This window comes from Protomyctophum bolini (genome assembly GCF_963924005.1).
Source record: "Protomyctophum bolini genome assembly, chromosome: 23".
Classification (NCBI taxonomy): Eukaryota; Metazoa; Chordata; class Actinopteri; order Myctophiformes; family Myctophidae; genus Protomyctophum; species Protomyctophum bolini.
This window is the reverse complement of record NC_137884.1, coordinates 2,599,876-2,625,387: the sequence shown is the minus strand read 5'-3', so window position 1 is coordinate 2,625,387 and position 25,512 is coordinate 2,599,876.

The following is a 25,512-nucleotide window of genomic DNA, read 5'->3' as shown; positions in this document are numbered from 1 at the left end:
TGATTCCCAAACAGTTTCGCTGAATATTTATGACCGTTCGGGTCACAATGTTTTAGCCAATGCTAAGCAGCACAATGCTATTTCCTTCTCTGTCTTAGATAATAACCTCCATAGTTCATATTTTTCAATCCATAATAACATACATTTTTAGATATAAGTTTTCTTAACTATTTCTGGTTCCAGAAAGAGCCTTTCAGAACCGGGCCAGAACCCTGGGCTCGTTCCTGTGGGTCTGAAAGTTCCTAAAGTACTAAAAGCAAAAGTACTCTGTCGATTGCCGTTAGAGTGTTTTGACTACATTTAGCTGCTACACACACATCCGGGATAGCATCCGGTCCGTCTGTAAAAGCGCTCCACTGCTATAAATCGATGGTCACATTTAAATAAACCCCGGGCAATTTAAGGTGTTGTAATGTATGTAATAATCAAAATCTACAAATTACAAATCTAACAATTGTAAGTAAAAGTACAATATTGTGCCTCCTATAGACGTAGTGGAGTAGAAGTAAAAGCCTGGAAATTGGAAATACTCAAGCATACAAATATCACCTCACTTGTACTTAGTTACTTTCCACTACTGATTATTAATGGAACAGTCGGTGAAAGAACAGCCATATATCAGGGTCTGACCATTTTCCAATCCATAAAAGTTTAGATTTAAGTTTCCCATGAGTTTATAGCTCATGACAACCAAGGTTGTGGGGGATATTAATTTCCGTGTAAAAGGAACTCTGGGTAATCAATTCAGACAATACATAAAAAAAAGTCCCACTAAAAACCTATGGAGCAATCAAAATTCAAATAGAATCAATAAAATGTAATTTAAAAAAAAATGATTCCAAAAGGGGGCTCTAGGATAGCTAAAGCCTGATTTATAATTTGTCCCGCAGGGATCATTTGGCATCGCTTAAATTAAGCATAAGGCTTTCCTCAAAAGGCAAGCGGAAACTCTTGCATCTGTTTTTTTTAGCTGCAGAGTAGCAGTTCTGTTGAAGTGGATGCCTTTTCTTTATCTAGACCATCGATAGGTTCCTTATACCTATCATCATTTTTCGACGGCGGTCGAGATCATTGATTTCACAATGCCACGCCAGACTTTCCGGTCCTTCATTGTCCTCCCCAGTTCATGCTTACTGATGCATGTGTCCTGTCCCTAGCGATGACATCAGGGGAACGACAGTTTTCTATCTCCGGTCTGCTTTGAGGCAGGATTCCAGAGAAGAAGGGAAGATATAACCTCATTGTCAGCTCTGTAGCAGTGACCGGCAAACTGTGTTCTTTTGAATTGGACTAGTGAAGAAACAGGGGGAAGGTTGCAGTGTATTAGTCGATGGGTGGCTCTTCCAAGACAAATTCTCATTAGAAGGCATGGGTACTGTAAGTGCCATCCAACCATTTCTCTCATTTCTTTGAAAGTGTCCATGTCTCGGAGCCATAGAGTAGAATCGACTCAGCGGTCGTCCTAAATATCCCTTACCTATACAGGCACGTGTTAGTGTTAGTCCGACATGCCATTAGTCGGACTACGTGGTTGGTTAAGACTCACTCGTGGCTTCCACGTGCGGTTAGGGTTGTTGTTTGGGGATTGCGTTAGTATGGAGCTCTATGTGGTTGGAATATTGGGTAGTCAGATTTATCGGTGTCGGATTATTGCTACACACCCCCTGCTTCTTGGCAACTGGCCAGTTCTTTGTCTAAAATATATTACAGGTACATTTTTGGCATCGTAACACAGAAATGCCTCCAAAATAATTATTGGGCTCAGCCTGGCATCTCTACTGTGCGATGGTTTATAATGAGACAAGCATTTTTTAGATGAACACAAATTCCCAACACCTAGCCCAGAATACCATATGCTCCGGTAATTGATTTTGACCACACTAGAATCTGGAGTCTCACAGCAACCAGCATCAATGACTAATTGAAATGAAAGAAATAATACGAAAAAGAAAAAGGATGCCCGGGAGTCAATAGTTAGCTGCTTAAATTAACTTACTTGTGAAAATTGTACGAGATGTGATTACCATTTCATAAGCGCTTCTGGCGTTGACATGGCGCTGCAGAGAAGCTCATGCATAATGAAGCTTTTCTGTAATTGCTAGAACAATATTAATGTAACTCCCTTTAAACTTGTATGGTTGTATCAGGGACAATTTGACGGACATGGTCAATTAGTTGGACGGATTTACATTTACCGGTGCTTCCGAACTACAAACTGTCAGGTGGAAGCGTTTGAAAAGTGTGTGTGAGCCAACAGTCCGTCTCCAGGGACTACCGCATAAATGTGCGGGGAGGATTAATTGGCCTATAACGACAACTTTGGCAGACAGAAGGAGGTAAAAATAATTGCTCTAAATGAAAGAATACACAAACAAACGGCATATCGACACAGGCGTGACACTTATCCACCTCTACTTCACTTCATCTTCCTCCAACATGAGGCCCAGAGCTACCGCATATCGCCTCTTTACCATGGGCTGCCAAACCTTTCCTTTTTTTAATCACGGAGGGTCGAATGGAGAGAGGAGCCCAACATATACTATTTCAGTTTATGACGGCGATTTATTAATTAATTAATGACCTTTTTTATTTGTTGCGCATAAGCAAGCAAGCACACGCTGGTGGCCAATTCACGAGCCCATCGTTGCGGATTAATCATGCATCCAAACGCTATTGTATAATCTCTGTTATTCTTGCCAAACATCTGCTGATGATGCCTCAAGGTTAAATTTGCCTCCAGGGTAACTATAGTTGTTGAGCATATGTTGTTTATGAGATGTTGCTGGAGGTTCCAAGAAGACGAGAGATAAAACATAGCCTTTCCTGGAAGGAACATGATTGTCAAAAGCTCATCAGGGTGTAAAGAAGAGAATCTGTCACCCAAGGAAGCGTATTAATTGGGAAACGGATACCTTCACCTCAGCACCGATGGTGTCACTGCAAAGGCCTGGTTGCATTATCATCTGTTGGTGATAAATATGTAAAAGAAAACATATATCACAGAGTACAGACTTTAGAAATTGCATTTTTGGTAGAATTATGCCTCCAGCCGTCCTATCCGAAGCTTGAATAATTCTTCCACTACCGTAATAGATGGCTTCATTTCCCCTGCGTTGCGGAAGTTGTGGGAAGCTGCGCCACCTTTGCCCAGCAGCAGGTTGCGTTCCTTTTTTCTCCATGGCAAAAAAAAAAAAAATCGTTCAGTGGAAGGGAGTAGCCAGGAGAGATTCAGAGTCATTGCATACCAGCAGCAAGGAGAATGATGCTACAAACAAGCGAGGCTGTTAATTCACATCAAACTTGCGTTTTGGTGCATGGTGCAAGTTGATGAAAACTCTGCCTCGTTTTGAAAGATAATTACTTCATCGCCTCGATCGCACTCAGTGTGCATGTGCTCTCAACATAAACAGCAGTTGAGATGACTGTGAATTCATCTTACGAAATAACCCCTCCCGGTGTGTTTGGACCACTAGGATTATAGACATTTAGTGCAGTGGTTCCCACAGTGGGGTCCGGGGACCCCCAGGGGTCCTTGATGGAGTTCCAGGGGGTCCCCACAGCGTGATAGTTTGGAACCAAATGGACCCTTATGGGTCTGTAACTCTGAGAGTGTACAAATGGAACCAACAAACTGTGGGTCCTTGAAATGAAAGTGGTTGAAGATCACTGCTATAGCCGCGAAAATCTTCTCTTATGGACGGTCCCTGGCATGTATTTTCAAATGGGAGTCACAGAAGATGCGGACAAAAATCGGTGGCGTGGAAAACCCACTGTGTGTTGGACAGGTAACGAGATGTTTGTTTTGCCATGCAGGTAGCTATAGCTATACCTTGTTATTCCAGCTAACGCTCCAAGCGAACGTGTCTTTTCCCAGGGAATATAGTCCGGGAATAAGTCTGCGTCCTTCCCACGTTGATGCACTATTGACTATAGCAGGGTTCCCAGATATAAATGGCATTACATGAGGATCAGTAGCCTATGCGTGTGAAACTGCGGGCATCCTTTTCAAATGGGGTCTTGCCCTGAAAATGAATTTTCAGGGCAAGACCTCAACCAAGACCTCAACCTCGCGCGTGCGGACTCTGCCCCCAGCCTGGTACCCTAGTCAAAATATGGCCCTTGAGGAAAATGAATTGGGGAACCCTGGCCTGGACTATAGTCTTCCTTAAAGCAAACGGAAAACAATAAACGAGGAGCCAGTGAAATGCTGTTGTAGCAGTTGTACACGTTTTCACTGCATGTGGGATTGTTTTTGTATCCGTTGTCATGGAAACTTAGCTGCTACGCAAAACTCCTCTTCTTGTGTCTTTATAGGTACCGGTAGTTAAACAAAAATCACTAGTCGTGAAAGCCCTAGACTAGTGTGTACACATTGACATTTGTACACTCTCAGAGTTATGGGGGTCCTTGAAAATAAAATAAAAATAACCACTGTACTGGTACTGTACTGGCAATGCATATAGTGTCATGAATCAGTGTCATACATATTCTGAAGAACACCTGACAGACTGACATTCAGCAATTTGGTCTTATGATCAAAATAAGAACATAATAATGTCGCATGAAAACAGAATATAACATTTGCCATGGACAATGACAAGTCTTCAAACAATGCAGCAGCATATACTCAGTATTCAGTTGTGTTGCGTTGTGAGCTTGCAGATGTGCTATATTGGGCTTTTGTTATAATGACTGCGCAAAAAGCATGGGATATGGCATGTGTATATTACAGAAAACTCCTGTTAAACTTTCCAACAAACTCTGGTAAACTCCCGAATTGTACCAATTGGGGGGGTTCTTATGTGAGCTCTGACTAACTAGCCGGTGAAATAACAGGCCGTCCTCGGCTGGAGACGGGGGAGTAAAGTAACGTCTTGTGCCAAGGACAAGAATGCCACCTGCCGAGAGATGTGGTTCAGGTTTATGGATGTGTCACTGTCGCCTTCACACACACACACATGCACGCACACACACACACACGCAGAACACAATCTCCTTCCACCTGACTGATAGCTCACCTCTCCGCCGGGACAAATCCGCCCTGCCCAATGCCACGCCTCTGTGCTCGTTCATCATAATGACAGAGAGAGAGAGAGAGAGAGAGAGAGAGAGAGAGAGAGAGAGAGAGAGAGAGAGAGAGTGTGTGTGTGTGTGTGTGTGTGTGTGTGTGTGTGTGTGTGTGTGTGTGTGTGAGAGAGAGATAGAATGCATTCTCTGTCCCTGCAGGGATTCCCAACCTGTGGTCTGGGGCCCACTGTGAGGATATTATCTGGGCCCCCAGATAATTGGCAAAACAATGAGATTTTAATGATAATTCATATTTAAAAAGTTTGTGTGTGTGTGTGTGTGTGTGTGTGTGTGTGTGTGTGTATATACGGTATATATATATATATATATATATATATATATATATATATATATACATATATATATATATATGCCATGGTATTTTTTTGCCTATTTTTGGCTTGTGACACCATATGACAAAGTGTACATCGGGGAAATGCCTCGCTGAGATTTGGGGGGAGGGCCAGATTGTGTTCCTGTCTTCAGACGTGAGACAAATGTGCTGCTCTCTCCCCGTCGAGGTACAAAGACATTCATTGTTCCTGTCATCGCACATATGGGGAGCTCTCACGTGAGCTATATAATACGGGTACAGGCTGCCATCCAGAACATCTCCGTCTGCAGGTATGCCATTATGATAATGAGAGCATCAGTGAGATCGAGGCCCACATCACTGACAGCCACTATACGCTGTATGAAGATACGACAAGCGCGCGTGCACGATACTGGCTGGGTCTATAATAATATTAAAACTGAACAGGCTTGCGGGAAAGTGCTACTCTGGATGGGGGTGAAGGAGGGAGCATAGGTGAAAACAGGGAGGACACGGACAATGACCCTATAGTTGACAAGCCTTTACTGTACTTTTTAAAAAAAAAAACGTTTAGATGGGGTTTTTGCATGTATGTCATTAAATGTTCTGATGAATTTAATATGAAGGACCCTAATGGAAACAAGTGTTCTGGGTTTTAAAGACCTAGTGAAATGGGGAAAAAAAAGTGAAGTGAAGTGAAGTAAGTGGTGCAACTCCGTGGGGGGGGGGGGGGGGGAGTTCCACAGGAACACACCCAGGGTGCCGGCCCGATTCCGGCGAGCCGCCCCGCATCCGAAACGGTTGAGAGATGACAGAGTTACCGTGTGGGGGTCCCTCTACTGTACTGTACTGTCACTGTACTGTACTGGCACACCCGGAATCACCATATATGCAGTTAATGTGTGTGTGTTTGTGTGTGTGTGTGTGTGTGTGTGTGTGTGTGTGTGTGTGTGTGTGTGTGTGTGTGTGTGTGTGTGTTAAATTGCACGCAGGTGGTGAAAAACAGCTGTTTTCGTGCACCCAGCCAGCCAGCCACCCACACACATAGTCACTTAAAGGGACACTTCACCCTTTTTGCAAAAAAATATATGTTAATGACGTTTAGAAGCTTTAGAACACTTTCCTGGGGGTCTTTATGTGTGTAATATGTGGTTTTTAGATATTTTAGATTGTAGCAGTGAACCTGTTGTCTCTGATGTCATGGACACTGGGCTCACTTCCTTCCTGGACTACATGTTGTCTCAGTAAGACAGCTCTCCCCCTATCCACAAGGAGGAGCAGTGCACCAAATAATTATGGGAATTGTAGTCCAGGAAGGTAGTGAGACCAGTGTCCATGACATCAGAGACAACAGGCTCACTGCTACAATCTAAAATATCTAAAACCACATATTACACACATAAATACCCTCAGGAAAGGGTTCTAAACGTCATTAACATATATTCTTTTGCAAAAAGGGTGGAGTGTCCCTTTAAGGAAGTGGGTTGCACCACTTAATAATTGTTTCTCACACTTTTAGACCATCATTACGGAGTCATCACATGGGCATCCGTAACACTGGATGCCAAAACAATGGGGAAATGTCAATTTGCGTGTATAAAGTCACATTTTAATTAGTTCCTTTGAACGAAAGCGTGATGCATGATGACGCGCAGAGCCTCGCATGAATTAAAATGAATCTTGATTGATGAATCTCTGCACGTCCGTCTAGCTGCTTCTGATTCCACAAACTACGTTTTTAATCCCATTCAAGGTGACATCCAGGCAGTCACGTATTACTCATTTCAAACTTAATCGGCACACCAACATTATGTATCTGAAAACATTTTAGGTTAGAAATAAGCCATGAGCTTTTTGCTGCTTGTCTCTCTGTGACTTTGTAATTGCTATATTTGCTAATCAGTTTTCCAGTGTGATAGGCTGGTCCAGTATCCACACTTTTCCTGGGCTGTGTGTGCTCCAGTTCCTGTCGATTTGATCCAATAAAAGCCAATGAAACTGGTCAGATGACCAATGATATCCAATGAAATCAACAGGAACTGGAGCACACACAGCCCAGGAAAAGTGTGGATTGATTTGCAGAGGGTGATGTGCATTTGGAATTGCTAAATACACGGCTATAGTTGTAGTAGTGCAAAGAAGATCATTGCGAAGCAATTATTACTTACCTGCGTAGTTTATGGAGGCGTTTTAATATATGCCACCTATACTGTATATATTTGATTGTATGTGGGTATTTTTGCATGCTGTATTCTAGAATATACCCCTTGAACATGGTGGAGTCCAGGCTCATTAGCTCAGCTGACTATAAAAGGCTGCCAGTGCCAGTTGACTTCATACTGTGCTTTGGGTGGAGAGCTGGACACCACCATGCCAGAGGTGCTTTTTGAGCTAATTTCCTTTTTGTTGTCTTTGTAACACTTTGTATTGGTGAATAAAATGTATATACCTTGTCGTTGCACTCTACCATGCCTCTGTATACTACGGTAATTCCAGCCATTAATTGGGCCATTCTCAATTCAATTCAATTCAAAGGGCTTTATTGGCATGAGAAAACATACGTTTACATTGCCAAAGCAGAAAGAACAAAACAACAATACAGCAATACAATCAAAACAAAAATTATGTACTTTGAAGGTCAGAATCTTCAATAGATCAACTTCTGTGTACCAAGATAACTCGATGCAGGTATAGTGCAGGAATATACACAATGATTAGTCTTTAGGGTGGTTGTGTTCCATTTGATATCCATTCTCACAAGTGGTGTTGGCTCATCATCTGCCCTGGGGGCCATATGGCAGGGGGCTGGTGAATAAGTGTATACTTATTATATAGTTTCATTGTCCAGATAATCTACTGTTAGACCGATGTTAGGTTCTTATAGCTTACTTAGGATCCTTTATTGACTATTTCTATGTATTTGATGTATTACCTTGTGTTGTTCTTGCTTACTGTAAATCCCTCTGGATTAAGAGTCTGCTAAATGACTAAATTGTAACTCAAATGCAGGCAGCCAGATAGACGTCAGCGGAGATAAGGAATCGTCTCGTTATACGAGCAGAGATGCAGCTGTGACCAGAGAGGGCAGCACCAGCTCTCCAGCAGCTCCAAGTCGTCAACATGAGCGGAGTCTCCGGACGTGAGCATTGTGTGGGAGCAGTTTCAGGAATGAAGGAGGAGGAGATGAGCTGGATGATCGAGGAAGGCTCCCGACAGGGAGGCCAGGGTGAGGACACTTCTGTTCTTCTTTGTGTTGGTGAATAAATACGTCCTTGTGCTGGTTGCCATATGCCATTAATATTATGCCTCTGTACAGCTATAGCGATATGGGAACTTAATGCTGAGGGAACATAAAGTTTAAGGAACATGTTGTTGGGCTGAGGAAACATATTACTGAGGGAGCATATAGGGCTGAGTGGACGTGGAGCCTCTGGTGGACATTTCCCTTGCTCTGCATCCATAATGAGACACATGTGTTTGCCATCACACCACTTAACTCATTAGCCAATCACAGTCGGGGTGTGCCATATATAACCAGCGACTCACTCAGCCCTCACTCAGTTCCCAGCCTTCACTCAGCCCACATGCAGCAAATTGCACTTCTCACTGAGTCTAGTAGTCTACACAGCTTCAACCCAGGCAGCCATGCGTACTTGACAAATAAACCATGGCCCATGGTGAATGGAGAAATACACTGATATAAGTTTAAAGTATTTTGATGTAAAGCACCAAAGAGCTGGCTGGATGTATGGAGAACCGGGATGACTGGAAGCGACGATAAAAGGCTCGTCTCTGAGGACTATACCTAGAGAGATTTTGATGTCACAGAAACCTCTCTCTCATCGGAGAACCTCGGGCGGTCATCTCAGATCCAACAACCAGATAAGTCGTATACTATACTGACACATCCGACTCATGATGGCAACAAAAGCGTACTGACCCACACAGAGTGCATTGAGCATTTACACATTATTAAATGGCTCACCTCTCATAACTTACAAGGCCCCCCCACCCCCAGCCACCCCTGATCATTTGAAACGCAATCATGATAATCACGGGCTAAGGTCGAGGGACACGCACAACACTTCTAAAGCTCTCTCATCCTTGTCCTTAACCCATTCTGAACGGGAACCCATTTCGGTGTTAGCATCATGTTATGCTTTAGCTGTTGAAAAATAGCAGATCTACAAGCTCATAGCGCGCCACCGAGTGGCGCGCTACGAGCTTGTAGGTCTGCAATTTTTTGACATTTTTAGAATCTGATCTCAGGTCAGAATGGGTTCATCAGACCAGTGTGTGTCCAGTGGAAACCTCATACGAATCTGATCTCAGGTCAGAATGGTTTAAAAGCTTTATCGTTTTGATGCCTTTGAATGCGAGCGGGCACGGGGTGGAGTGTATGGCTGCATGGCTGCTTTGTAGGACATGATGCGCTGTAGCGTGTTTGATGGTCAGTGCCGCCGCAACGCTGAACAAGGTGCGTGCCGGTGTCATTTAAGAATTACAGTTGTTCTCAACCTGTGGGCACGCAGGGCCATGACTCTAGTGTATATCTACTGTATACAAAGAGATCCATTTCATTTTGCCTCCCGATAATGTCTCTGAAACGACGGCATTTGATTTGCTCCGTTGAAGGCACTTAATTTGCTTCCAAACGTGTTAACCATGTGTGTTCACATTGTTTCGTACATTTAAACGAACTGTGATAAAATGGTGACATGCCGGTGACTGTTAAAAGTGCAAATGCAATGCCTCGATAGATAGGCTGGTAGATGTTCTTAATGTGTACTAGGCAACCAACCAGTTGGACTATAATGTGGTGCTGAAACAATATCCTTGTTTAGTTTAGTTACGGCATGCATCCATAGGCTAATACGCAGGCCAATAACGCACTGCAGTGGAACCGCACTGCAAAATAAAGTGTTGCCGCGCAGTTCTCTACGCCTCGCCTGGGGTAAAAAACGTGAGTTAAATGGGTTGAAATCGCTGAAGAAGGAACGGAGACAGCCATGAGGATGAGCTCCATATAAATACAGATTCCGTGTCGCGACCCGGCCCATTCCGAATTCATAATTGGGACAGTATATAGCGAGGACGAGGACGGCTAAGCTGCAGTTTTAGTGCTGTTGCTCGGCACTAAGCCCCCGCGCCTCGTCTCGGAGTTAAATATATGAATTAACCCATTCTGACCTGAGATCAGATTCATGCGAGGTTTCCACTGGACACACACTGGTCTGATGAACCCATTCTGACCTGAGATCAGATTCTAAAAAATGTCAGTCGTTCTTCGATTTTTCAAAAATACTTGTAGATCTGCTATTTTTAAATAGCTAAAGCATAACATGCTTGCTAACCCCAAAAGGGGTTCCCGTTCAGAATGGGTTAAATATAGAAAAAAACGGCCCCCTTGCGAGCGTGCAGAGTTCCACCCAGGGGATAATTTATCCTTAAGTGGTACCCGCCGCATGCCACTCCAGGTCTCACAGGCGCGGGGGGACGGGGACGGGGGCTGGGCGCTAGGGGTCTCGGACAATGATATATTATACAGCATTATTATTATGTAGGTTTCTGCATAATGGGGACAGGGAGGGTAGATGATGCGGTGGCCCCGCCGTGGTAATGGAATGCAATTGGGATTTTGAGGTTCCCCCCATCCCCCCCCCCTCTCTCTCTCTCTCTTGTTGGTGATTTCTTTGTACTGTAGGCTAGCTGTGCTACATACTTAAGATGTAATTATGCATAGCTCTGAGATTACACTTAGATGCGATTAACCTGTATGAATCATGCACTCGCGGCAGCACACATACCGCCATACATTATAATGACAGATCGCAGCGGATGAGAATATGGGTCACGAGTTAAGGGGACGACGACGACGACGGCTGTTCTTACTAGTGCACTGCAGGAACAGTATCCAACTCTTTCCCCTGTAAGACTGAAGAGGGGTTTATATATACTGTATCCAGAGTAGCCCAGGATTTTAGACTCTCGTAGATGTATCTTTTCGATTCCGACGTCCCTCTTTGACGTCAGAATGGAAAAAATACATCTACGAGAGTCTAAATCTAAAAAAGCGGTGGATAACACAACAAAGTACACTTACTCAAGTGCTGTATACATGCGTGCTTATGCTTATACGTATAATGTTATATAACTAATAATGTTTTAGTATAGCCTACTTTTACTTTATTTAGCATTATATACTTGAACACCAGTGGCAAAGTGGCTGTGTTTTTTGTTTTCCCTCCACCACAATTATTTAAAAATGCATTTAGTTACATTGCAGATTGTTATTTTAAAGAAAAAATACATGTATCCGACCATAGACTTGGGTGAGTTTCTAGAGTCACATGTAGTGAAGTATATGAACAAATAATAATAGCTGATCCTCGTCTACACAACCTCAGTTCGGCTATACACGAAAGTTTTTGGAAAATATTTTTGTGAAATGGAACATCCTGCAATAATTTGTGCTTGTACTTGTAACAAGAGTGTAGTGGCATTGACACTGAAGTTAAAAATAAAACCCTGTACTTCTTCCTCCACCACTGGAGCTGATACTAACAGACCGCCATATGGCTGTGACAAACTCACGTGTGGCTGATCCACTCTGGAAGCCAGAGGGAAGGAAAGGAGAGAGTGCGCGCGAGAGAGAGAGAGAGAGAGAAATAATATAGTAGCCAACGTGTTTTTGAAGGGGTCTAGCTGGCACCTACCCCCTTTTTTTTTCTTTCCCTCCGGGAATGGAGCCGAATCTGGCTTCCACGTTCTGATTCGCCCACGTGCTCTGAAGTCAAGGCGGGAGGTGGTTTTAGGGGCTTAGGGGCCTTCCGAACAGCTGCTACTGGAAATATATTAGCAGAAACTTGGCCCCTTTACATGTTATCGCTGTCGGGTGGAAACCTTGTATGTCCAAAACCGTACATTTTCAGGAAATGGGGGGGGGGGGGGGGGGGGGGTACCTGTTTTACATATCTTCATCCAATGTAGTTTTATTTAGTCACACGCTCTTGTTAATACCTTTCATTGGACAAATATCTACAAAACCCACACTTGACAGCTGTAGTTTACAAAATATTCATGAATGGCAAAAAATAGGCAATCTACAAGCTCACAATTTGTTGCGGTGCGCCACGTTGTGCACTGGTAGTTCAGCTATGTTTGCTATTTTTGTGCCACATGTACCGATTATGTAGGCAGGGCATTCATTTATGAAAAAATGTGAACATGGAGATGGAACATGGTTTCTGCCGGACAGTAATGAAGTGCTCTGTAGTGCTTCGTTTTAACATGAATGTATATCTTGGAGCCCACCTCTTTATTCATGAGGGGAAAAAAAAGGGCTTTTGATTTGCGGCTGACCTACACCATATTACTCAGTAATGCGGTGTAGGTCAGATAGATTTCCCAGAGTTACTGCCATACACCCAATATGGTTTTCCCTTTAATCAAACATTACAGAGGTTCGATAGTTGAGCCGGCTCGTTGTAATTTCATTTGGAGTGTCTGCATGCTTGGAATTACAGGCTTAGGTCAAAACATGCATATATCTTTTCTACCCGTAATCTTCTGAAGAACCCTGAGGTGATATATATAGCACCACAACCGTGAAGACGATGAACCGCTGAAGTATTTGTTTAACTTAAAGTAAATCATTTGACTGAGGCAGATGTGGTGTTTTGAAAAGTGCATATCAGCAACATCGCAATGTGTCGGCATGCAAGCTATAGGTCAGCTAGCTATTTTAGCCAAACTATAAAACAGCTTACCACTCTCAGCTTCCCAAAAAACTCAGCTTCCCATCATGCACCTGTGCACAGTGTGTATGCATACATACTGTACATGCCTACATACATAGGGACAGACATTGCTGGTCATTGGAGTGGCTGAAACACTCAAAAAACTGTATTATTCACTATGCAAGGGACACTAGGAAAACCACTTATGCTATGGTCCAAAGCCCCTGCAGCGTGCTGCACACACACGGTAGATAATGAATATGATGGCAGCTGAAAAGCAGCCACTGCTGTGTGATGAGAGAGAGAGAGAGAGAGAGAGAGAGCGCTGATGGAAAATAATGTTCAAATTGATGTCTCATCGTTGGTGAATTTGTGAACCCATACCCTTCCCTTTTCTTTCACCATACAACAGTAAAGGGTCATCAATTTCCACACGTGGGCTCTGGCACAGCTAGAGCGTGCATGACGCACGCTTCAGTCCGTGGTTTAAATCAAGAACATATGGAAATGTCAAGGCCGGGGCGCGTTCGTAAAAATACCGCGCCGGAGCCCACTCGCCTATTAGTTTGCATTGCACAGTGCCCTAGATATCACAGATCGTATACAGACATTACAAGACTGAAGCACTCAGCTGAGGTCATTGAATGTGTAGTATTATTTATTTGATTATTCAACTGAATATAAAGCGAATCCATGAAATAATCTCTTAAGACAATAAATGATAGAAGTTTCAGCCCTGAAAGTGACACACTTCTGCATTGCATTGGCCGTCTATCAGATTACCATGAACGCCGAAACATGAGGTGTGTTACACAATATTGTTTTTGGCAGCAATTTATTTATTTATTTTTAGTCACATTTTAGTCACCTGGAATGTTTTAGTGTTAGTCTAGTTTTAGTCGACTAAATATCATACATTTTTTGTCGACTGGCATTGATGCCGTTGTATTGACTGTTTTTACACTTGCTGAAAATAGCAGATCTACAAGCTCACAACGTGAGCTTGCTATTTTCAGCATGCAACCAATTATGAAATTACTTATACTGGAACTCTTGTCCACTAGTAGTCCCTCAATCCTAACATTTTAGTCTAGTTTTTATTTGTTGATGAAATTGTCAGTAGGTATATTTACTATCTAGTCTTAGTTTCAGTGATCATAGCTTAGTTTTTATTTAGTTTCCATTTAGTTTAGTGGAAAAAGAAGAAAATTTTTTCGTCTTAGTTTTAGTCGACGAAATCAACAAGGGGTCCTGACCGAGTCACCATATGTGACCAGTTGAGATTGAGAATGTAATGATGGCTCATTGCAAGTGGCACTTGTTAAAAGTGTCACTTCTCCCGCTTAAGAAGAATGATGGTGTAGAAGATGATCATGAGGCAGGGCTATTTTGCATCTCCAAATTAAATGTAATGCAACTCTGTTTCTGTTTAAACTAAAGGAACCTCATGAGTTGTATATTGCTGACATTTCCGACCACAATATTACACAGTCAGAGTTGAACTCCATTGAAGTCAAATGGCCGCATAGTGGGCGCTTTACTTGATTTCCATTAATGTCACTTACTTGCCTTTAGGAAAAAAGGAAAAAAATGCTCGCTCTTGCTCCAGTTAGTACTGTGTGACTGATATTGTTTTGGGACGCTCACATAGTGCGCTATGGAAACCGGATTGCTTAATGTACTGTGGAGCACGAATTGTTTTGTAAATGTATTATTTGCCTTGATGAGACTGCCGCCTCCTCAGTCTCGACTAGCTCCGGTCATCTTTCAACGGCTCCATTATCACCACGGCAATTTCCTCCTATATTCTTAAAATGCTAAGTGGTTATTTAAAGAGGGAGGGGAAAAACAAAACAACAAACATACTGTAGGTAATATTCTCCATTAGTTACCGTCAAATTTTTCTCCTTATATAGACTGCAGGCGACTTCAAATAACAGCCTGAAGATCATTTTTTCCTCTGCCGAATTGGACATATTGTTTCAGGCAAAAAAGATATTCCATGAGTGCAGATCTCGGCCAAACCGCATTGACCTTGAGTACCTCCCAATTACACAATACAGTGAAGTAATGATGTATACAGCGTGCTCAGAGAGAGAGAGAGAGAGAGGGGGGATAAATGGAGGGAGAGAGAGAAACAAGAGAGTGAGTGAAAACGGGAAGGACAGACAGAGAGAGAGAGAGAGCAGGGCACCGGTGAAAGCAGTTGTGCTGAGATATGATAGCCATTACTGGGATGGCAGCTCTGGCCAGGTCGAGGACATAGAGGTCACACACAGTGGGACTTGGCCGCGCTCACACACACACATCTGCCAAGGCAGCAGGCACAGAAAAAGTTCAATTACCAGGCAGCACACCGCAATAGGGGAGGGAGGCGTTGAGGCCATGCTCGGCTGTGATCTTTGGCACTCGACCCATGGCAGGTGCTTTTTTTTGGGCCCAAAAAAAGTCTGCATGTACACGTATGTGCCCGTGAGATGGCAGTTAAGGTGAAAAGTTGCAAACATTCGCCGAAAAGTCACACCTGTACTTGAAAAGTGGAGACGGAATGGCAAGGACAGATCTATAGTGAACACTTTTGGACTAGGGGTGCAACAGTTACTCAAACTAATTGATTTGATCAAAAACTAATTTTGAGTGTGGTAAATACTTTTACAATAATCCACAAATATAATTATTTGACCAGGGGTATCTCAACTATTGGGGTTGAGTTGTAGCCTATAGCCTCATAACATTTGGCAGCTTATTGTACCCACCAGTGATGGACAAAGTAAACTCAACCACCTGAGTCAACAATATCCCCATTTTAACAGACAATATCAGCAATTCCTCTGCAAACTAATAAATTACAGACAGCCAGTTATTCTGTAGGCGTTTCCTGTAGTCTATTTTATCTTTTCTTCCGTGGCAGTCATGACGACATGAGAAAGCAGCTAATTCACAATCTTTGTAACGGCTATTGCATATAACTGAAGAGGTATCTGTTGCCAGTGGGCATCAAACCCATTGGGCATCAGCCCAGTTGAGTTAAAGTCTTCGCGCCACTGACACTGGCACGTTGTCACACTGTCATCTGCTGGTGCCTGAAAGTTATGGCTCCCCAATGCCCCTATAGTTCTACAAACTACTCCGACATTTGAAGTCATGTTGTTCCATGGTATAACGGCGTGGACAAAGTTGTCAGGGACGGGTCATTGCTGCTTTGCAGCTTGCAATTAAAAAGTTAACTCTTAATGAGGAACTGAGCACATAAAGCATTTACTGTCCTTTTTCACAGAGGTTTATGAACTGGATTGAGGGTGTCAGTCTAGTGGAAAACGGGCCATATAAATGCTTCCAGCGCTGTGTGTGTGTGTGTGTGTGACCATGCCTGTAATTGTCTCTCAAGTGTTTTTTTTTCTGTCATAACATGTGATTGTGGCAAAGCTCCACTGTGTCTCAGACATTTCTTTTCCCCTGAGCGAACCGTATTATTGGGCCTCGGCGGGTTTAATGCTCAAAGTCCCGTTATCCGTGGAGCATTCAGTATAAATAGAAGACTGATCGTGCTGTGTGGTCTGGACATCTGTCCTTGAAGCAAGTATCCTATACAAGTGGCCTTCTGTCAGACACTGGCGGAGGTGACCTTTGGGGTCCCGCAGGATGGCATGTACAGTTTTTTGTTTTTTTTATTAATATTTTCTCCACTTTTCATTTTATTTTTATGAATCTTTTGTTTGCCTGTCTGTCCTGTGACATGTGACACACATGGCATATAGGCCAGGGGTCACCCAAAAGGTAGATCACTAAGGTTGTGCAGGTACGTAGACCACATGACATGGCCTAAAGAATAGGTCATTTAACCCATTCTGACCGGAACCCGTTTTGGTGTTTAGCATCATGTCATGCTTTAGCTATTGAAAAATAGCAGATCTACAAGCTCATAGCGCGCCACCGAGTGGCGCGCTACGAGCTTGTAGGTCTGCTATTTTAGAAAAATCGAAGAGCGACTGACATTTTTTAGAATCTGATCTCAGGTCAGAATGGGTTAATCAGACCAGTGTGTGTCCAGTGGAAACCTCGTATGAATCTGATCTCAGGTCAGAATGGGTTAAATACAAAAAAACTGCCACTTGAATTAAGGTGTCTTGATTGACTTCAAAAGGAGCCTGTCAGCTCAAACCCCCAATGCAATATGCCTACTTTCTTGTCAAGAGTGTTACGCACAAACGTGAATAATAGCATTACAAAGTTATTATACATAAAAAAAAAACTACCAATTTCAGTTTTCCGCCCCCCAGGCTAATGTATGTCACACCAGCGCCGCTATTCCAAAGCCCCGTCAGGTACATTTTTATAAACTATTTCCAGCAATGGTATGATATATTTTTTGGTGTGTAATATCTTGTTGAGCCGGTCATTTTGAAAGTAGCTCAAGTAAAAAAAAAAATGCCCCTGGCATAGGCAATCTGAAACCCACTATTCCAACACGTGCACGTTAGATATATACTAACCCTGTCTCTAACCCAAATCTTTACCCTAAACGCACGTGGAAGCCACGTATAGTCGGAATGGCGGTGCATCGCAATGCCACTCTGTCCTATAGACTCATTAAATAGATACATCAATATTGTGTTCTCTGTGGTACAAGGGTGGAGGAATCACAGAATGAGATGGGGGGGGGGGGGGGGTATACAGTGGTACTGCTGGTGGCAGCAGCAGAGAGAGTTGTCCTTGAAGCGAGTAACTGTGGTTGGGAGTGGAGGGTAACATGTGTCTCGAGGGCCTGACAATATTAATCTATCTGCCAATCACTGGCAGGCGGCATCAGGGCCTCTGTGACGCCCCCAGAGTGTGTATTAATTAAGATGCTGTCACTACAAACGAAGGAGGCATTTATAACAAGACAATATCTCTAAAGTAATTATCCCGGACACTGCTTGTGCACAAGCACGCTTTTGTGTATAATTAACCCATTCTGACCGGGAACCCATTTTGGTGTTAGCATCATGTTATGCTTTATCTATTGAAAAACAGCAGATCTACAAGCTCATAGCGCGCCACCGAGTGGCGCGCTACGAGCTTGTAGGTCTGCTATTTTTGAAGAATCGAAGAACAACTGACATTTTTAGAATCTGATCTCAGGTCAGAATGGGTTATTCAGACCAGTGTGTGTCCAGTGGAAACCTCGTATGAATCTGATCTCAGGTCAGAATGGGTTAAGTGACAGTTCTTTTTCTTTTTCTTCAAAAGCCACTTTTTCGGGTGACATCTTTTCACGCCGAGACGTTTTATGAATTGACGGACGACGGTGTCTTTGACTGTCGCGCCCACGGTCTGACTCTCACATCCGGCTGCTATGAAAATTGAAAAGGAAAAATGATGCGGTTGACCTTCTCTCTATCACTCCAAATCACTCTTTTTGTCTCGAAAGCAGACGTTCCTATTTCTGAAAACAGCGCTGGGAGTATGTATTTATTCCCGTCACATCAAAAGGATGCTCTCAACATAGAGAAGGAACATTGCACGCCAGCTCCTCACACAATGTCCCTCACCTCCATATCGGCGTTCGGGGAGATGAAAGTAAGGGACATTATTGCGAGAGGTGCCGGCTGACCGTGTTTTTTCGAGCTCGACTATATTAAGAACACCCGTAATGTGCTTCAGTGACGGGGACTTGGCAGTAAAATGAGGCTACCTTTTCCTCAAGGGGTCCTGTCCGTTTCAGACGATAATTGAAAATAATTTTAAAAATAGTCTTGCCGCTGCGGATGGGGGGGTTAACTCTCTGAGGACAAGGTCAAACCTTCGCCTTTTACTTTAATTTTCCGGTGATTAATTACACACCCGAAAGTTGGTCCGAAAGCATGTTTTACAAGTTCCCCAGGAATGTTCTGGCAACGGTTGTCTCACGCCAATTTGATTTAGCCATGATGTGCAACGAGAGAGGAGGGAATTAAGGGCACGCTCCGAGGGCCAGAGTAAATGAGTTCCGTTCCATATAGGCCTGCGTGTCCTGTGGGCGTGAGGGAGCCGTGTGCGTCCTCGCCTACATGTGATGGACACGCGGTGGGTTAAACCATTCTGGGCGGGAACCCCTTCCGGTGTTTTTAAGCATTATGTAATGCTTTAGCTATTGAAAAAAATAGCAGATCTACAAGCTCGACCTTGTAGATCTGCTATTTTAAAAAAAATCGTGAAAAACTGCCTCATGCAGGTCTAAATGGGTTAAATATGATCATCTGGGTGCTCATCAGCCTCCGGAGAGACGCAGAACAGACAATCTTGGACTGTGAAATCGCCCCTCCTCAGCCATCAACTGTCAAGTTTTTGTTGCTATGGCCACGGAGTCGGGAAGGCCACTGGCATTTGATGTAACGGAATTGCTTTGAGTCTTCTTCACTCTCCAGACCATTGCTGTTATTCATTTCCCCTCTACCCCGCAAAAAAAAAATCATCTCAATCAACAATCAATCACAAAGTAAACGGTATTCCTAGATTATAATTACTTGCTTTAGCCCTTAATCTCGTTACAAATCCTCGATGGGAGAAGCAATCCCACTTTGATTTTCTGACTGACCGAGGGGAACGATGATTCGTGTGTGTGTGTGTGTGTGTGTGTGTGTGTGTGTGTGTGTGTGTGTGTGTGTGTGTGTGTGTGTGTGTGTGTGTGTGTGTGTGTGTGTGTGTGTGTGTGTGTGTGTGTGTGTGTGTGTGTGTGTGTGTGTGTGTGTGTGTGTGTGTGTGTGTGTGTGTGTGTGTGTGTGTGTGTGTGTGTGTGTGGGGGGGGGGGTGTCCAATAAGATTAGTTACATAATGGAGATGATTTTACAACAAGACAAGGCCGGCATTCATACAAGTAATTCACTTTACAGCATAGCTGGTAACCTGACACAGACATTGATTGTTGTTGGTGAGAAGAGAAATCTAACAAATAGATGTATCAACTTTATTAATAGAACAGAACTCACCAAGTTAGAACAGGTAATAATTAAATTATGTTATGTTATCACTAAGTCTTCTAATGCTATCAAACGATTGAGCCATTATGCAATACCACTGTAATATACAATATACGATGGTAGCAAAAATAGCCGATCTACAAGCATTGTGACACCTTGTGAGCTTGTAGATCTAAGATCATTGTATTTATTTTTTGGCCGCTCGCACACTTAATAGTCCCTTTTCTCCTCAGAAGGAGACAAACTGCCATCTTTGAGACCTAGTTATAAGAATCTGAACTTTGATCACGCTAAGAAAGTGAAACCATCCTGCGACGATGCATATAGCCTAGAATGAAGATTTGGCTCAAACATGGACGGCTACCACTTCCGGGGCGGACGGAAGCGAGCCATCTTGAAAGCATATATCGCGGATTTCTTTGGCACTGGCGCCACGTTCTGGCTTATAGGGGCAGCACACATTGTGTTAACAACATAACATATCGCATCAATCCTCACTACTGTTCTTTTATAGGGCAGGGCAGGTCAAACATGCAGTAGCAGATGACATCATTGTCATTTCTTTTTTTTTTAACAGACGACGTCACACTGACAAGCACCAGCATGCGTGCACCCTTGACATTTATAATCCTTGGTTTCTGTTGTGTGTGTGTGAAGAATAATAGCAATTCAAAACAGTTGTCCTCAAAACCACACCTCCAGTCGCTGTCCTAAGAACGGGAGGTGCGCGCATGTTCACGGCAGCAGACCAGAGCCTGTTTGTGCACGGCTGCACACTGTGTGTGTGTGTGTGTGTGTGTGTGTGTGTGTGTGTGTGTGTGTGTGTGTGTGTGTGTGTGTGTGTGTGCGCGCGTGCGTGTGATGCACATTATAAAACGCTTTAGACAAAGGCACTATATAAGTGCACCATTTACCATTTTTATATTGACCATTAGTTTGAAATCCCTGCTGATGCTGTCCTGGGGAGGTCAATTCCCCCTATCCACAGCCCACCTACACCTACAACTCAACTGTAACTATACTGTATCGGGTGAAAGCTTGGTGCTTTGATTTCACACCTGTGCCGTCAGCATCAATGCTACACAAACACAATTCTATACATAAGATGCCATGCAACACAGTGCTTGTGAAATGCAAAGAATATAGGAAACAAATGTATGACTCTTTAATTTACAAGAACAAGATTGATGTACTGTATTATAGCCAGGAGTGATTGTGATTGACAGGCTCTGTCATTCATTGTATACCTTCCATGTCTCTCTCAGGTGTTTAACCAACCGCACCTCCCCAAAGCTGTGACATGCTGAGTGGAGATGCCATTTACCGCAAACCACTGTCATGTTAACGTTCTGTAATGCTCTCTCTCTCTCTCTCTCTCTCTCTCTCTCTCTCTCTCTCTCTCAAAACTCCATCCGCAATTTAAAACGCTCCCAAGCAGTGGTGGTACTCAGATTTGCAACTCAAGTTAAAGTCACAACACCGCGATATAGAAAGATTACACTCTGTTACAAGTAAAAGGTCCTCTATTCATTTTTGAACGGTGCTCCACTCCAATACGCAGCTACCGGTATGTATGTCTGTATGTATGTCTAAGCACGTACAGCCGAGCGGCAACACGCGGCGCGTTCTTGGGGTCGGGATGTTCCGGGAACCCCCAGAGACCCCCACACCGTATAACTGTCATTTCTCGACCGTTTTCTCATTTCTCGACCAAAAGCACAGTATTGAGTTAATGCACTTATAGTTACTTTCCACCACTTGTAATGTACTCTATCTCTCAGCGCTGTCAGGCTTCATAAATGCTCCCAAGTTGTTCTATTTCATTTCAACGGGACAACTAATGGGTTCTGCCTCTCAGCTGGCAACTTTCCGACACACTTAGCCCTTATTGCCTTGCATTAACGGACTTCAGTTATCGGCGTGAGTCCGATGGGTCCATTGAGTGCTTTTCTGAAGGTTCTGCTACATTTGGTTTGTGTCATGTATACTCATCTAAATTTTCATAATTTAATATTGGTAGATATAGCTGATCTACAACTCACAGTTCACAACGCATTGCGGTTGCAACTTGGAACGGCGCAGAGTTGCCACAGCAGTCGGCTTAATTGCACCACTCGGTGCGACCTCTCGCTCGGCTAATGCCTCGGTCGAGGGCACTCCTCTGAGGCTCTCGGACCTTGAGCTTGCTTTCTATATGGCGCGTCTGCCTTATTGATGCATGGAGATGCAATTAACCGTGGTCCGTGGTTTTGCAGAAAGGTACAAAAGCAATATTGTTCCTCTGGAAGTTTGTACTGCTCATTCCCTGCTTGCTATGCTGCTGCTGCTGCACACACACTCAAATAATGCTGCTTATACCCACCACCACCCCCAAATACCACCTGTTGTTTTGGACCTGCTGTTTATGTACAGCGGATTCGGAGTCCCTATGGTCGGGGTGCGCTTTATCAGCGTACATAAAATGCAGATCCAATTCATCGCCAAACCATAATAAATAGAATATATTTTCATTGAATATAAAAGGAGCAATATAGTCTATTCGCGAGTTGAAAAAAACGGGTATTAACCCGTTTTGTTTTTATGTTTTGTGTGGGGACTGCGGATATAAACTAGCTATATCCGATGTATTTACATAAACGTAGATAAACTTTAGTCTGGCATCCCGCCAGAATCGTATAGGCTACGTTTTCTATAGGCTTTATATTCTTTAATCCACGTTTTGATCGGATCACATCGATATAGCTGTCTCTCATTAGCATCCCTATAGCGTGGACAGTGTCCACGGCCATTTTGAAGATGCACGCACATCCACATCCACTTGCACTGTGCTGCTTTCAATGGCCTATGTATCTCGGCGCAATGATTGTTGTTTCTGGTGAAAACAAGGTTTTTCCAAGGGCTGACAGCAGGCACTGTGATACTCGCAGTATTTATTTGCATTGAGTGAGAACAACCACCGGTCAAGACACCACACCAGTGTTGTTTTTTTCAGCATATTTTGATTTAGTCTTAGGGTCGATTCATACTCCTATTTTAGAGCCGAATAAAAGTCGGTTCGGCGCTGTAGAGCCTACAATTTGACGTCATTTGAGGTTCGGGGGGGCGGGTACCGTCCTAAAGTCGGCTCTTCGGTGCTACTGAAATTTTCTGACGAGCCGAAATCATTTCGGCACTACAGCGCCGAAACAGGAGTATGAATCGGCCCTTAGTCTTAGTCTTTTGAATAAGACACATTTAGTCTTTAGTCCCATTTAGTCTTCTGGAATTATTTTTTTGTTTAGTCTAGTCTCGACGAAATATCAAAATCATTTAGCCTTAGTCTAGTCTTATTCTTTTAGTCTTAGTCTTTGTGGTTTAGTCTTAGTCTTTTAGTCTTAGTCTTAGTGATTTTAGTCTTAGTCTTTTAGGCTTAGTCTTAGTCAAATACATTTTAGGTTTGAACATGCAATACATACACATATTTAGTTTTAACCCATTCTGACCTGAGATCAGATTCATACGAGGTTTCCACTGGACACACACTGGTCTGATTAACCCATTCTGACCTGAGATCAGATTAAAAAAATGTCAGTCACTCTTCGATTTTTCTAAAATAGCAGACCTACAAGCTCGTAGCGCGCCACTCGGTGGCGCGCTATGAGCTTGTAGATCTGCTATTTTTCAATAGCTAAAGCATAACATGATGCTAACACCAAAATGGGTGCCCGGTCAGAATGGGTTAATATGAAACATGTCTCATTTTATTTTTAGTAACAAAACAATCATCAAACAAACATCATGACCATGATCGTATCATGGTCTGCCCTGCTCTCCCTGAAAAGTGCAATAGTATGACTAACAGTGTGCATAGTGCAGATATGACATTCACATTCAAGTACAATGTTCATGGAAACTAAAGGGATGGAGGGTAGAGGAATGGAGTTAATCAATGATACTATTTTGTTTGTGGATATAAATGATGTATTTCCCCTCAAATATCTTATTTTTACCAACATTGTTAATGTGAAATAGTTTCTATATATGCTTATTTATTTAAATTGTGATAATTGCTATAGCTATTGGAGCTCTGGTGTTCCCAGACAGACAGCATTACGTCATCGTAACTGAAAGGGGAAAAGCCTTGGCAATGTGCGATAAATAGATTAATTAATCCCGGCGGGCAGTGGTTAATATTCAATGCCCTGTCGAAATAAACAAATTGCGTGTCTGCCACAGTGCCACAGTGACTGTGTGCCACAGTGCCACAGTGACTGTGTGCCACAGTGCCACAGTGACTTAAACTGTACTTTTGTTTTCTTCAGGAATCCCATAGCAGCAGTTTGACAATAGGCCTATAGATATTTTTCATACGTGTATATACGCCTACGGGGGAAACAGGAAACATCAGTGCGGGTATGTGTGAAGTAATAAAGTATAGCCTACATTTGTGGCTTGCTTCAAGGGAGACTGCATGGCTCCCTATACATATGTGACAGTATATGGAGCCATGCCAGTCTCCCATAGGAATACACTGCATATGATCAAAGTGGGTCTTCACGCCATCCTGCGGAGCACTTTTCAATTTGAACTTCAAGAAAGCGAATGAACATTTAAAAGACTCTCAGATGATTCTAAAAATAACTTGTATCATTGCGGCTCTGACCGGCATTTTTATTCCTGGTTGTAATTGTGTTTCTTCATTCCCCAAACTCGAGGGATTGAAGTAATCAAAATGACAATTAGACCAAACCCGTCGCTGCTTGGAATGGTTGATGTTTCCGACGCCCTGCGACGAATGAACACTTCTTCTCCCCCCGTGTGGGTTTTCACCACATGCCGCCTGGAAGCTATAACAACCCGACGCCATCCGCTTGGCCATATTGTGGATGTGCAATAAAATGGACCTCTAATTGTCCATTAATCTAAGGTCCATCAGCCCTCATTATCGCTCACTTAGGGAGGCCATTGAAAAGAAATGTGTTGGTTGTGTTGTGCTATACAACCTACAGTTATAGGTTCGGTATAATCATGAGAGAGAGAGAGAGAGAGAGAGACCTGAATGATATTCCCACAGCAGTGCACATAGTTATCCAGGGCGAGCTATAGCTGGATATTACAGTGTTGGAGCCTAAACGTATGGGCTGGCTGTGCTTATGTAAAGGAGGCCCTCCTTTACATAAGCGTCACACTGCAGGTAGGAGCCAACGTGGACGTGTCAATCCATCCAATTGCAATAAAAGTGTGCTTGCTCAAAAGAGAGAGAGAGAGAGAGAGAGATGGAGTAAAGCTGTCTCAGTGATTTGTGAGTGGCATCTCTCTCTCTCTCTCTCTCTCTCTCTCTCTCTCTCTCTCTCTCTCTCTCTCTCTCTCTCTCTCTCTCGTCCTGGGCCTGGTTGCTAGGCAACACCTTGAGGCCTGCTCCCATATAATCTGACCTGATTAGTTAATTGCAAAAAGAAAATGCAAAATTAAA